The sequence below is a fragment of the Astatotilapia calliptera genome, chromosome 12 (assembly GCF_964374335.1).
Source record: "Astatotilapia calliptera chromosome 12, fAstCal68.1, whole genome shotgun sequence".
NCBI classification, from domain to species: domain Eukaryota; kingdom Metazoa; phylum Chordata; class Actinopteri; order Cichliformes; family Cichlidae; genus Astatotilapia; species Astatotilapia calliptera.
This window is the reverse complement of record NC_137433.1, coordinates 39,089,202-39,101,779: the sequence shown is the minus strand read 5'-3', so window position 1 is coordinate 39,101,779 and position 12,578 is coordinate 39,089,202. Positions and strand designations below refer to the sequence as shown.

Sequence of the window (12,578 nt, the reverse complement as noted above, 5' to 3'; positions counted from 1 at the left end):
TAAGTAAGTCACTGGTACATTTAAAAATTACTAACTATATTTTACATGTATAGATTTTCATAATGGCAAATGGCAATATAAACATGCTGTACATAATTTGATATAAATGCGCAAGTAGGAAATCTATATTACTGGAAGATATAGGTTTCATATTACAGTTTCACCAACAGATGTCGCCCTTGATCTATGAACCTAAAGAAAGACGAGAACTATTTATGTGTTCAGACGTCAATGGCATAAATAAGATATGCGTCTTTATAGATATCCTGAAATGCAGCAACATACAAAGTAATCTTGTCTAATCTGATAATAATACTTGTCTGCATCACTGACCTATCCCAAAGTTAAGGTTAATCAGTAGCATGCATGACGTTAGCCAGCTAGCAACCTGAGGAGGGAAATGCTAGTCTCACGAATCACGATAACGTTAGCAATCGTGAGTCACGATTGCTAACGTTATCTGAAAACCGTCAATTGAGTGACCATGATGAGTTGCTTTTAGTAGTCCATTCTATATTCATATCCACAACGTAAACAAACTACCCAACATCAATCATTTGCAACATTTGTTAACACAGTATGAACACTGCTAACAGGAGCTATCACAGAGTTGACGGACATGAGCGTGCAAGCAAGGGCTACAATAATGAACTTTTTTTATTATTATTATTTAAACATTGCCTTACCGGCAAGCGACGCCTGAGTTTCATCACGCTTCCTCTTCTTCTTTCTTTTCTCCGCTCCCGACTCCTGTTGCCGTTTCGAGGCCATGTTCAAACAGGTGTTTACCAATTATAGAACAGACCACTGGGAGTGGGGGGGCACCAGGAGGAGACTGGAGACAGGGCACAAAGCAGATTCACCCCTTTTCTCGGGAAAATTGTTTTATGTTGCTTTTGTATTGTTTAACCATATTAATGCATATGATATTTATAGTATTAATATGGTTTACTTTTTTTTTTTTTACGACCCTGATTTTTTTGGTGCCCTACGCAGTGTGCGTTATGTGCGTTTGCGGAGCTACGGCACTGATTACAGGAAAATGCGACATCCGTGCAATACAAAACATACCCCCCCTCCCAGGAATGTGTGTGGGGGATGGTCTTCCAGCCAGTTAGGCAGGAGGACAGGAAATAAGTTGTGTGTGTAGAAAGAAGGGGTTGATTGTCTGTCTTCTCTTGCAGGAAAAGATCGGAGGAATGGACAAGGTCGGGTAAAACTTTTTATTAACATTAATTACAATGCATGTTCATAATAGGAGTCATACACTCCTCGTTAGAAGGATATAAGCACTAACCCCACAGTGTGGAGGGTTAAAAATAAGAATAAGGCGAGTTTAGTGTTGAAAGTAAAACTGCTACACCCTTACGTAGGAAGAGGCCTTGGCCTTGTGTGTAACAGGATGTTCCTGCTGACAGAAAACTGACCAGAAATAGAAACTTTAAGGTGTTGGTTAAAGCTGACATCAGTGTGGAAATAAAAGCTGCGTAGTAACAACTGCAGAGAAGGCAGAAGTTTTCTCATATGGGACAAGATCCGTGGTTGGGAGGCTAAGTCTAAACCACAGCATCTCCCGGTCGACGGCCAATCACAAACATTACCTGTTAATATTTACTCTGAGTTATGAACTGTGCTTCACTTCTCTGTGTGACACGTCCACAGGTGTGTGACCCCAATCTTTAACTGTCTGACGATAAAATAGTGTGAACTACTAGACTGTCTCCAGTTCTCTGAGTAAAAGAAGAAAACGACACAGTTCCTTCTGAATGTAGAAGCCAGAATGCTTACAGTGCTGAAGTCACTTTTTTGCTTCCAGTACAGACGTCATAAACACTTAAGAAGTCTCACCTGGATACACAACCGCGGTTAAAGAATAATCCTTTGGTCAGTGTTTAACTTGACAGCCTTTGTCAAGTTAACCGAAGTTTTGTTTCCTGCACATTTAAGCTGTGTAACAATGCATGTATCATATAAATGATAAAAACATTTATCACACAGCTGGAAATTGGAATAAAAAAGTTCATAATTACATTTTTTACCTCTTGCTTTACTCACCTGTAAAATGTAATCCTGGTCTTTGGATGTTAGAGTTCAGCTGGAGTGTGAGTTCATGCGTGAGACGGTAGCACCCTTCCACATCATCACAAGTTTCTGTGAGTTGTTTTCTTTCAGTTCTCTTTTTTATCATGCAGAGCAGACCTGCCCCTTTGGGCTGGGACTGTGAGAGACGCCAGACATGAGTTTTGTAGGCAGACACACAAACTTCAATCTATACTGGAAAATAAACAATATTCAAGAAAAACATAAATATTTATATAGATAAGATGTTTTATAATATTCAAACATCTCAGTTACATACTGAGATGTTTGAATATTGCTATAACCTGTAATGTTGTGGTGCTTTGTGTCTGTGAAGGTTCTCAGTCATCCAGGTCATCGTAGTCTAAGGAGCTTGGAAAGAAAAGCGTCTGGACTGGATGTTTCATGCAAGAAGCTTCTTCAGTTCTAAGAGCAACTTTTAGGCCCTATGAGAATGTCCCCAAGAGGGTCATGGACCCTCTGTTGCTCCTCTAATCACGTGCTTTCACATCAGACATAGTGCATGCAAACTTTCCTCCATGAGAAAGGAAGTGGGTTCCAGGAAAGCGGGGTCAGGACTTTCTGTTAAACTCTAAAAATGAAACTTAGTTGATTCTAGGAATGAAGTGAAAGCAGCACAGAGCTGAATAAACCCGGTGTTCAGGTAATGTGCCAGAAAATTATTTCTGATGTTTGTGTTTTATGTCAAATATGTTTGCTTATATCAGTGAATACACTGTAGTCAAAATGTAAAGAGGTTATACAGTCCAGGAATTAGTAGCTTCGCTCTCTTCCAAATAAATGAACAGTCTCTTGTTTTTATGATAGTTTCTTTTAATTTTATTTCCATGTCATGTTTCATGTCCTCCCTTACGACCCAGCCACAGTTCTGGCTCCCACAGGCCGGCTGTGCCCATGTGGCACACGTTTGATGGTTGATATTGTTTCTTCACATGTTCAAGACTGAACAGGTTTGCTCAAGTGTTTCTGTGAGAGTCACACTGGAAGTTTTAATATTTGGTGTCTTTCATTTGTAGTTTATAATTAGAAGTTAAGCTTAAATGGGCACAATTAGTAAACATCTTCACTATTTAATTACTTATTTATTTTACTTATTTATTTAATTACAAATGAAGTTTATAGTGCATGCAAACACAAAGTGAAAGCTAGTGGATAAAATGAGAAAGGAAGTGGCTTCCAGGAAAGCGGGGTGAGGACTTTCTGTTAAACTCTAAAAATGAAACTTAGTTGATTCCAGGAATGAACTGAAAGCAGCACAGAGCTGAATAAACCCAGTGTTCAAGTGTTGTGCCAGGAAATTATTTCTAATGTTTGTGTTTTTATAAAAGTTAAGCTTAAATAGGCACAATTAGTAAACATCTTCACTATTTAATTACTTAACTGTAAAAGTAACGATATTAACAGCGACCTTCTCCTTTCATCTTGAACAGCGTCCTGTCATTTCTGTCATCGAGTAAATGAAATGGTCACGGCCAAACCCGGTAAAAGACTCACAAGTGGAGCGCACACAGAGACTGTGGAGAGCGTGACTACAAGACTTTATTTACACCATTTTCACAAAGACAACTGAATGTGAGCGATGAACTAATGATGCACAGAGCCTAGAAGAAAAACATAAAGGGTACACCAGGGTAAACCTCCGCCTACCCCACTCCTGCTTTACAGGTGAAAATAGAGCAACAGGACCGCTGAGTCTTTGACTTTATTTATTTTCTGCTGTGTTTTACTTGCATCTATTTGAAAGACTGAGTGTAAACACAAAAATATTTTATTTTATGTGCTGGAATGTGCAGAAAATAGGTTTAAATGTTAAACAAATTTCTTCCAGTCAGAGAATGTTGCATATAATTAAATTTTTGCTTGATGCATAAAGTTAAAAGATTAAAACTAATAAAACAAGTTTTAAAAAGAGACTTTTCCATTTGATTACATTTTGTATGATGGATTATGCAGAAAAAGAAGAATTGGGCTGAAAGATCTATCACTTTATCACCTCTTCAGGTTGTAAATCGTGTTTTTAAAAAGTAACTAAGTAACTAAGTAATTAATTACTTTTGAAAATAAGTAATCAGTAATTAGTTACTGATTACTTTTTTCAAGTAACTTGACCAACACTGGTGGCGACCGTGCTCCGGTGGAAAACCGCAGCACTCACCTGGACCATGACATGAAATAATAGTAGAATTACAAAGAAACAGATCAGTGGACTGTCAGTACATATCAGTTCATACAGATGGCACATTTCATAGTCCTTTCGTGTATCTTTAACGTACACCATGTTACTCTGTTTGTGTCGGGGACCCGATCCTTGGGGTGGACCAGTTTTTGGCGCAGCGTGTTTTGGGCTTTAAAAGCCACAGAGACGCGGTGTTTAGAAAAAATGCGTCTCAACTCCTCGATACTCCTGACACGTACGGGATCACTACAGGTTTTCGCTTAGGCAGCGGTTACTCCCGTTACTCCCCAACACTGATGGTAGTCATGTGACTGATCCTTTTATTTAGCAAAACGGTGATTAATAGTTAAATGTTATTGTAGAGGAGCACAGGCACACATGAAAAAAAAACTGCCTCAAGAAAAGGGCAGGTTTTCAAAGCCCCCCACCCCCACCCTGCATGTACCGGTGGAGGATCAGAAAAACAAACCCACATCCAGCATGTCTGGGCAGAGCTTCTATACAACTGATAAGGACTTCGATAGAACAGGAATGTAAATCAGGAGGCTGGATCAGGTCACGGACAGCTGACTGTACCACGCTTCGTTCTCAGCAATGACCTGCAGCTGATTTCACAACATCAAGCAGCAGGTAGAGAGTGTGAGCTCTTTTCTACAGCTGCATATGAAAAGAACATGAAACCATAAAGAAAGCTTCATGGACTGATCCTCAAATAGCACCTCTCTACTCTATTTGAGGACTCACACCACTCTCTACCAAAAGCCTCATTCACTCTCTGTCACTCACACACTGATAGCTCACCTGCTCACAATCAAAGCTTTGAGCAGGTACTTCAAAGGTGACAGGACCATTCCCACCAACATACAGCTGGACCATTCAGCTCATATTGATAAAGACAGTGATGGGCCGATCAACACAGAGGTGGATGAGGATGTTAGCCCTGCTTGTTTGAAGAAATGACTCCAATTATCAACGTTTTAATTCAAGTGACCACTACAGAGGAAATGCAGGCATGAAAGGTCCAGCTGCAGCCCTCCATGGTGCAGCTCAGTGTTTCCACCTGACATGCCTGTTGTCTGCTGTCAAACACAGGTGTTAAGTATTGCTTATGACTCAACTGTAGAGGAAATACACAATTTTGCAAATGTCATTAGAAATTAATCACAAAAAGCACAAAAGTCTTTCTTTGAATGAAAAATCAATGTTTTCTGTCTTTGAACCATAAACAATCAGGATATACGATTTGATACGCAGGATCCAGAAAATATATTCTATTACTATTTTACTCTCATCATGCAGTCTTTGTAGTTCGTAGGCAGTGTCAGTGGAATCAAAAACAGATTCTTTGGAAAAGAGGAATCACGTCCAAAGTATGTGAATGCATGAGGTTGAGTGACAGCTTCAGGTTTTTGCGTTTGTTTCTTGAGATAGGCACAGGTCCCAGCTGTTAATTTCACAGTTAACAGCAGCATGAATAAAAGGTTTTGTCCTCTGGGAGAAGCTTGTCTTAGACTCATTGTCATTACATGCTTTCCTCCTGACTTCTCTGTGTGTGCAAAGCATTTGTAACAGCAACTAAGATGTCTGTTGTTTCTAAATTCAAGTTTTCAGAAAATAAGTTGTCATCTTTCTTTTTATAGCACATTTAAAGGACATCGAGTGTCGGCCAAGTGCTGAACAGAGGGATAATATAATCAGATAAAAAGAGTTAAAATAGATAAGATGGAAACATCATAGAAAACATTGTAAGACATCCAAATATGTTTGTAAAGTCTGACAGCACCGATGTCAACTTCGGCCTCCTTAACATCCGCTCGCTTACGAGCAAGGGTCATCTAGTTCGGGATCTACTCACAGATCGTAAGTTTGACTTTATCTGTTTGACCGAGACGTGGCAACAGCCCAACAACTCCACCCCTCCAGGGTTTGTTTACACCTGCCAACCCCGTATGTCCGGCCGTGGTGGAGGTCTCGCGGTAATCTATCGCGAGAACTGGAAAGTCACGCCGTTGTCTGTACCTGTCTAGCTCCTTTGAATCTGTTCTTTGTCAACTCTCAGGACCTGTTCCAACTAGCTGTTATTTACCGCCCTCCAAAGTCTAATTCTGTCTTCATAAGTGACTTTGTTGATCTGCTGACTCACATAGCTACTGTTTCCCCTAATATAATACTCCTGGGAGACTTTAATATTCATATGGATAACAGAGATCATCCACTCACCAAAGACTTCTCATCCTGCCTCGATAGTTTTGGCTTTAAACAACACATAAACTTTCCTACTCATACTAAGGGCCATTCTTTGGACCTAGTTTGTTGCTCTGGACTTACTCCTTTTAACTGCAAAGCTGATGAACTGCTAATTTCTGATCACTTGCTTCTTTCTTTTAATGTCAAAATGACCTTTTCTATAACCAAGAACCCTCGTACCATTTCTTTTCGGAATATTAAGAAAATCAATCCTGATACTCTTTCTTTTGCTTTCTCTAGTCATTTGCATTTTCATAACCTGCTTACCCAAGAGGACTTAGTTTCCTATTATAACTCTAGTCTCAGTAGTATTCTAAACTCTGTTGCCCCTCTCAAAACCAAATCTGTATCATTCTCTCAGTCAGCACCCTGGTTCACAGCTGAACTCAGGCTCCTGAAAGCAAAAGGACGACGACTTGAACGCCTTTATAAGAAAACTGGTCTGAATATCCACAAGGAAATGTTTAATAATCATATTACGTATTGGGGCGATCATGGCTCATGAGTTGGCAGTTCGTGTTGTAATCGGAAGGTTGCCGGTTCGAGCCCCGGCTCCAACAGTCTCGGTCGTTGTGTCCTCGGACTTCACCCGTTGCCTACTGGTGGTGGTCAGAGGGCCCGGTGGCGCCAGTGTCCGGCAGCCTCGCCTCTGTCAGTGCGCCCCAGGGTGGCTGTGGCTACAATGTAGCTGCCATCACCAGTGTGTGAATGTGTGTGTGAATGGGTGGATGACTGGATATGTAAAGCGCTTTGGGATCCTTAGGGACTAGTAAAGTGCAATACAAGTACAGGCCATTATAAGGAGTGTAAATCTTCTTACTACTCCACCATTATCTGTTCAAAAGACCAAGATACTGTTTTCACTGTTCAACTCTTCTTTCAGGTCACAAGATTTTTTACCTGCTCACCTTTACTCGTCCTCCTTCTGTGATTCTCTAATGTTATTTTTCATCAAGAAAATACACCAAGACCTGGTTTCCGATGTTCCATTAAGCTCTTCCTGTGTAATTCATCTCCCATCACACTGTTTTTCTGCTTTCCAGCTCCCCTCTGTTACTGATATTTCAGATCTCATCTGTAAGTCAAAACCTTCAACCTGTCAGCTAGACCCCATTCCTACAGTTTTGGTTAAAGCATGTCTGCCTTCTTTGCTTCCCCTCATATCTGCTATCATCTGCTCTTCACTTACCACTGGAACTGTTCCTGCTTCCCTCAAAATTGCTCCCATCACCCCAATATTGAAAAAAACTGGTCTAGATCCCAGTAATTTTGAGAATTTTTGGCCTATTTCCAATCTACCATTCCTCTCAAAAATTCTTGAGAAAATAGTTGCACACAACTCCACTCACATTTAACTAATAATAATCTGTATGAACAGTTCCAGTCCCACAGCACTGAACCAGCACTTATAAAAATAACCAATGATCTTCTTATGGCAGCTGACTCCGGTTTACTTTCCATCCTTATTCTCCTCGATCTGAGCGCTGCTTTCGACACTATTTCTCACTCTGTTCTCCTCAGTAGGCTAGCCTCCATCGGTCTCTCCCATACTCCACTAGCCTGGTTTAAATCATACCTGTCTGATCGCACTCAGTTCATTCAACTCAAATCCTTCTCTTCTCAGCCCTTCCCTCTGACCACTGGCGTGCCCCAGGGATCTGTCCTGGGCCCCTTCTTTTCATTATCTACCTTCTTCCGCTTGGACACATTTTCCGTAAATACAATATCCAGTTTCACTGTTATGCCGATGACACCCAGCTTTATCTGTCCACTGAACCTGATTCTGCTCTCCTCCCTCACCCTCTGCTTAGCTGAACTAAATTCATGGTTCTCTTCTTATTTTCTCAAACTCAACAGTAACAAATCCGAGCTCCTCTTGGTCGGCACTAAATCAACATTATCCAGAACCAACAGTTTCTCTGTTACTATCAATAACTCGCCGGTCTTCGTTTCTTCCTCTGTGAAAAGTTTGGCTGTCATCCTCCACAGTACTTTATCTTTCAATTCACACATTAATAATATTACAAGGTTTGCATATTTTCAATTGCGCAACATTAATCGTCTCCGTCCTTTCCTCACCCCACATGCTGCTGCCATTCTTGTCCACAGCCTTGTTACTTCCCGGACTGATTATTGTAATTTACTTCTTTCTGGTCTTACTCAAACATCCATCCACAAGCTCCAACGCGTCCAGGACTCTGCTGCGCGTATCATCACCAGGACCCCTTCTGCCCACCACATCACTCCTGTCCTGCAGCAGCTTCATTGGCTCCCGGTCGCATCAATTTCAAAATACTCTTGTACACATTTAAGGCTATTCATCATCTCTCTCCTCCATATCTCTCTGACCTGGTTCAGATCACCGCCCCATCTCGGTGTCTCAGATCTTCTTCTTCCCTTTCTCTCTATGTCCCCTCCGTCTTGCCACCATGGGGAGCTTTCAGCTGCTCCTCGACTCTGGAATTCCCGACCTCCTGATTTAAGAAATATCTCTTCCTTCTCTCTCTTTAAGTCCCAATTCAAAACTCACTTGTTCAAAACAGCTTATCCCACATAACCTCTCCACTCTGCTATTTTAAATTTGTTTTATGTCTTATGATTGTGTAAACTGCTGGCTTTCATGTTGCTTTTATTATTCTACCATGTACAGTGTCCTTGAGTGTTCTGAAAGGCGCTTTCAAATAAAATGTATTATTATTATTATTATTATTATTATTATTATTATTATTAAGGCAGAGAAGAAAGTAACAAAAATCAGCAAAAAGTGGAAAAGTTGGGTCAGAGCATCCAGCACGGCAGCCCACCTCACCGGTGTTCTGGGACTCTATCCTACCTCACAAACCATCCAACCGTTTGTTTCTGCACAAACGCTGCGCATGCTCGTAACACAAACCCCTAATTTACATCTTTTTTTTAATCCATTGTGAATATTTCTTATGGTTAGGGTTAGGGGTTGGATTAGTCAGAAGTCTCTGGCAAATTCTAATACAAGTAGGACGATATGCCAAAGTAGGACGGTTTCTCAGAACACTGGAATTGGAAAATCGCACCATGCCACCATCTTCCTTATGCCTGCTTACAAACAAAGGCTAAAGCAGTAGGCACTAGTGATGTGCGAATCATGAACCTATCGTTCAATACTCGAGAATCACTTTCCTGACTCGTGAATCACGATTCACAAGCCCAACTGACTCATTCACTGACTCCTCCCTGTTCCTGATAGCAAACTCATTTCATTAGTAGAAATATATCTAGCTAAAATTGTGGCCCCCTGGCATAACTTTGCTAGACCCGCCCCTGCACAGTTACCAGCAGTGTTGGGTAAGTTACTTTAAAATAGTAACTTAGTTACATTACTAGTTACTTCTCTCAAAAGTAACTCAGTTACTTCAAGTTACTCGTTACTTTCAAAGTAACTAGTTACTAGGGAAAGTAACTTTGGTTTTACTCAGAATTCTCTTGTTAATGTGTTGCTTCCATAACTTTGCAGTCTTCTAGCTTGTTTACTTGCCGCAGTGCACTGTGCCACCTACCAATAGAAAGGAAAAGATAATGTGCACATTTCCACGAGAGAAATCCCACGCCTGGACCGTCATTGACTGCTGCCATGATTCTAGCCTACGTCACAGCGTCATGTGCGCCTTTTACATCAACACAAAAACTGCAGTCGTGGTGCTTTGATTGTACTCAGAACTCAGAAATTCTGCCTTCTGAATAGGAAGATGTAGGTAACACCAGACTGCAGATGAGCTGCATACAGGGCTGGACTGGGACAAATAAATCGTCCCGGGCATTTTGACTAGAGACCGGCCCACCATTATAGGAAAAATCCTAAAGCCTTTGAATGAAAACAAACGCTGTTGTGACAGTGATGTGCACTGTTCTGATGGTATATATGCATCAATCTATCAATCGTTTGTTGTAAGATTCAGATAATTATTTAATAAAAGCGAGACATTTTAAATGAGAATAAGAAAGAAAAGTATTTCTTTGTGCCCCCCTCTCCCTGTTAATGCCCTACATGCCCCCTGGCAACACTTTGCTAGACCCACCCCTGCACAGTTACCAGCTGTCAGCTGCTTAGAAAAGGATCCTGGTGTTATTTGTCTCTCAGAAACAGTTCATAACTTCAACTCATCCATGTCACCTAAAAGGTAAACCTGTTTCTCCATCACAGCTCTGATGATTCAGTAAGGACATCTCCTGGTTTCATCTTCATGTTTCCCTCTCACCACATATCCAAACCATCATGACCAGCAGCTTTACAGCTGTGGCTCCAGCAAACAACAGCTGATACTAGAAATTAATATTAAATAAATTCTAACAACAGCTGATCAAGCTTAAACGTGCTGCTGTTGTTTAGCGCGACATCCGCTGGTTTCCTCTTTCTGGCGCAAAGTGAGCGATAAACAAACAAGAGAGACGATCAGCTGATCATTGATCAGTTTTCATGATTGAAATAGAAACGGGAGAGGGAGGGGGGAGAATGAAAGAAGAGGCAGCTGTGCAGCAAAGACACAGAATAACTCCAGCTTTGTGTCTTTTTCATTGTTGCTGAATTACGGGACAAACTGTTCCTTTTCACCTCAATAAGAAACGTGTAATATTTTCTCTGAATACCAGACGGGACGGTTGGCAACTCTAATAACTTATGAACAACATAAAGTTCAACATCATTAGCTTCATAGCACCACCCAGCTGTATAGAAACTCCGTCATGCTAGCTAGCACGCAGTACGGAAAAAGTCAGCACAACGAAAATAAACTCCACCTAAACTTGGTTCATATCTGACCCAGAGAGACTGCAGGTCATAACTTCTTACCTGAAGTTCAGTTCACCACCTCGGGTCTCTCCTCTTGCGTCCCTTTTCCTTCATCCACCTGCTGGCTTCCACCACTTGCTAATGTTACTGAATCTGTGGAAGCTCCGCGATGCCACCACACGAAGTAACGAGTAACGACCCTATCTAAATCCCAGTAACGAGTAACGCGTTCCTGATTTTGGCATAATAACTAGTTACCGTGCTCGTTACCACAATAATAACGTAGTTACTGTAACGCGTTACTTAATAACGCGTTAGTCCCAACACTGGTTACCAGCTACTTAGAAAAGGATCCTGGTGTTATTTGTCTCTCAGAAACAGTTCATAACTTTGTCTTGATGCATTCTCAGTCATCCAGGAAAGTAAATCTCCAAAAAGTTGATTCTGTTCATCTGGACGTAGCGTTTTGTGGGGGAAACGTTTCGTCATCATCCAGGTGACGTCTTCAGTCTCAGCTGACTGCAGGTTTCTCCAACCTTATAAACAGCACATTTGCATAATGACTGAAACCAGCCCACTGAAGGAGCAATGGGCTGGGAGGTCTCCCACAAAACGCTTCGTCCAGATGAACAGAATCAACTTTTTGGAGAGTTCATAACTTCCCTTCAGCTCATTCATGTCACCTAAAAGGTAAACCCGTTTCTCCATCACCTGTTCAGCTCTTATGATTCAGTAAGGACATCTCCTGGTTTCATCTTCATGTTTCCCTCTCACCACATATCCAAACCGACATCATGACCAGCAGCTTTACAGCTGTGGCTCCAGCAAACATCAGCTGATACTAGAAATTAATATTAAATAAATTCTAACAACAGCTGATCTGGTTTCCTCTTTCTGGCACAAAGTGGACGATAAACAAGCAAGAGAGAAAAGCCAATCAGCTGATCGTTGATCAGTTTCATGATTGAAGTAGAAACAGGCGAGGGAGGGGGAGAATGAAAGAAGAAGAGGCAGCTGTGCAGCGTAAACACAGAGTAACTCCAGCTTTGTGTCATTTTTTGTGTCATAATAAAGTTACGTTGAAACCAAGCACATCATTGTTGTTCTTGTGACATTACCAATAAGTTTGATGTGTCACATGGCCCTCTTCCTATTGAAAAAACAAAAGTTGTATCCAAGATGGCCGACTTCTAAATGGCCACCATGGTCACCACACATCTTCAGGAGTTTGCCCCCTCACATATACTAATGTGCCACAAACAGGACTTTAATATCACCAACCATTCCCATGTT

At 41.2% G+C, this 12,578-nt stretch overlaps 1 protein-coding gene across 1 annotated transcript in view; it reads right to left on the bottom strand.

Moving 5' to 3' along the window:
• LOC113034150 (uncharacterized) overlaps positions 1–2,155 on the bottom strand; it is a 31,653-nt gene extending 29,498 nt beyond the window's left edge. Inside the window, exon 1 of the mRNA XM_026188512.2 lies at positions 2,056–2,155. The gene's annotated coding sequence lies outside the window, so the exon portion shown is untranslated. The remainder of the gene's footprint in view (positions 1–2,055) is intronic.
• Positions 2,156–12,578: the final 10,423 nt, after the last annotated feature.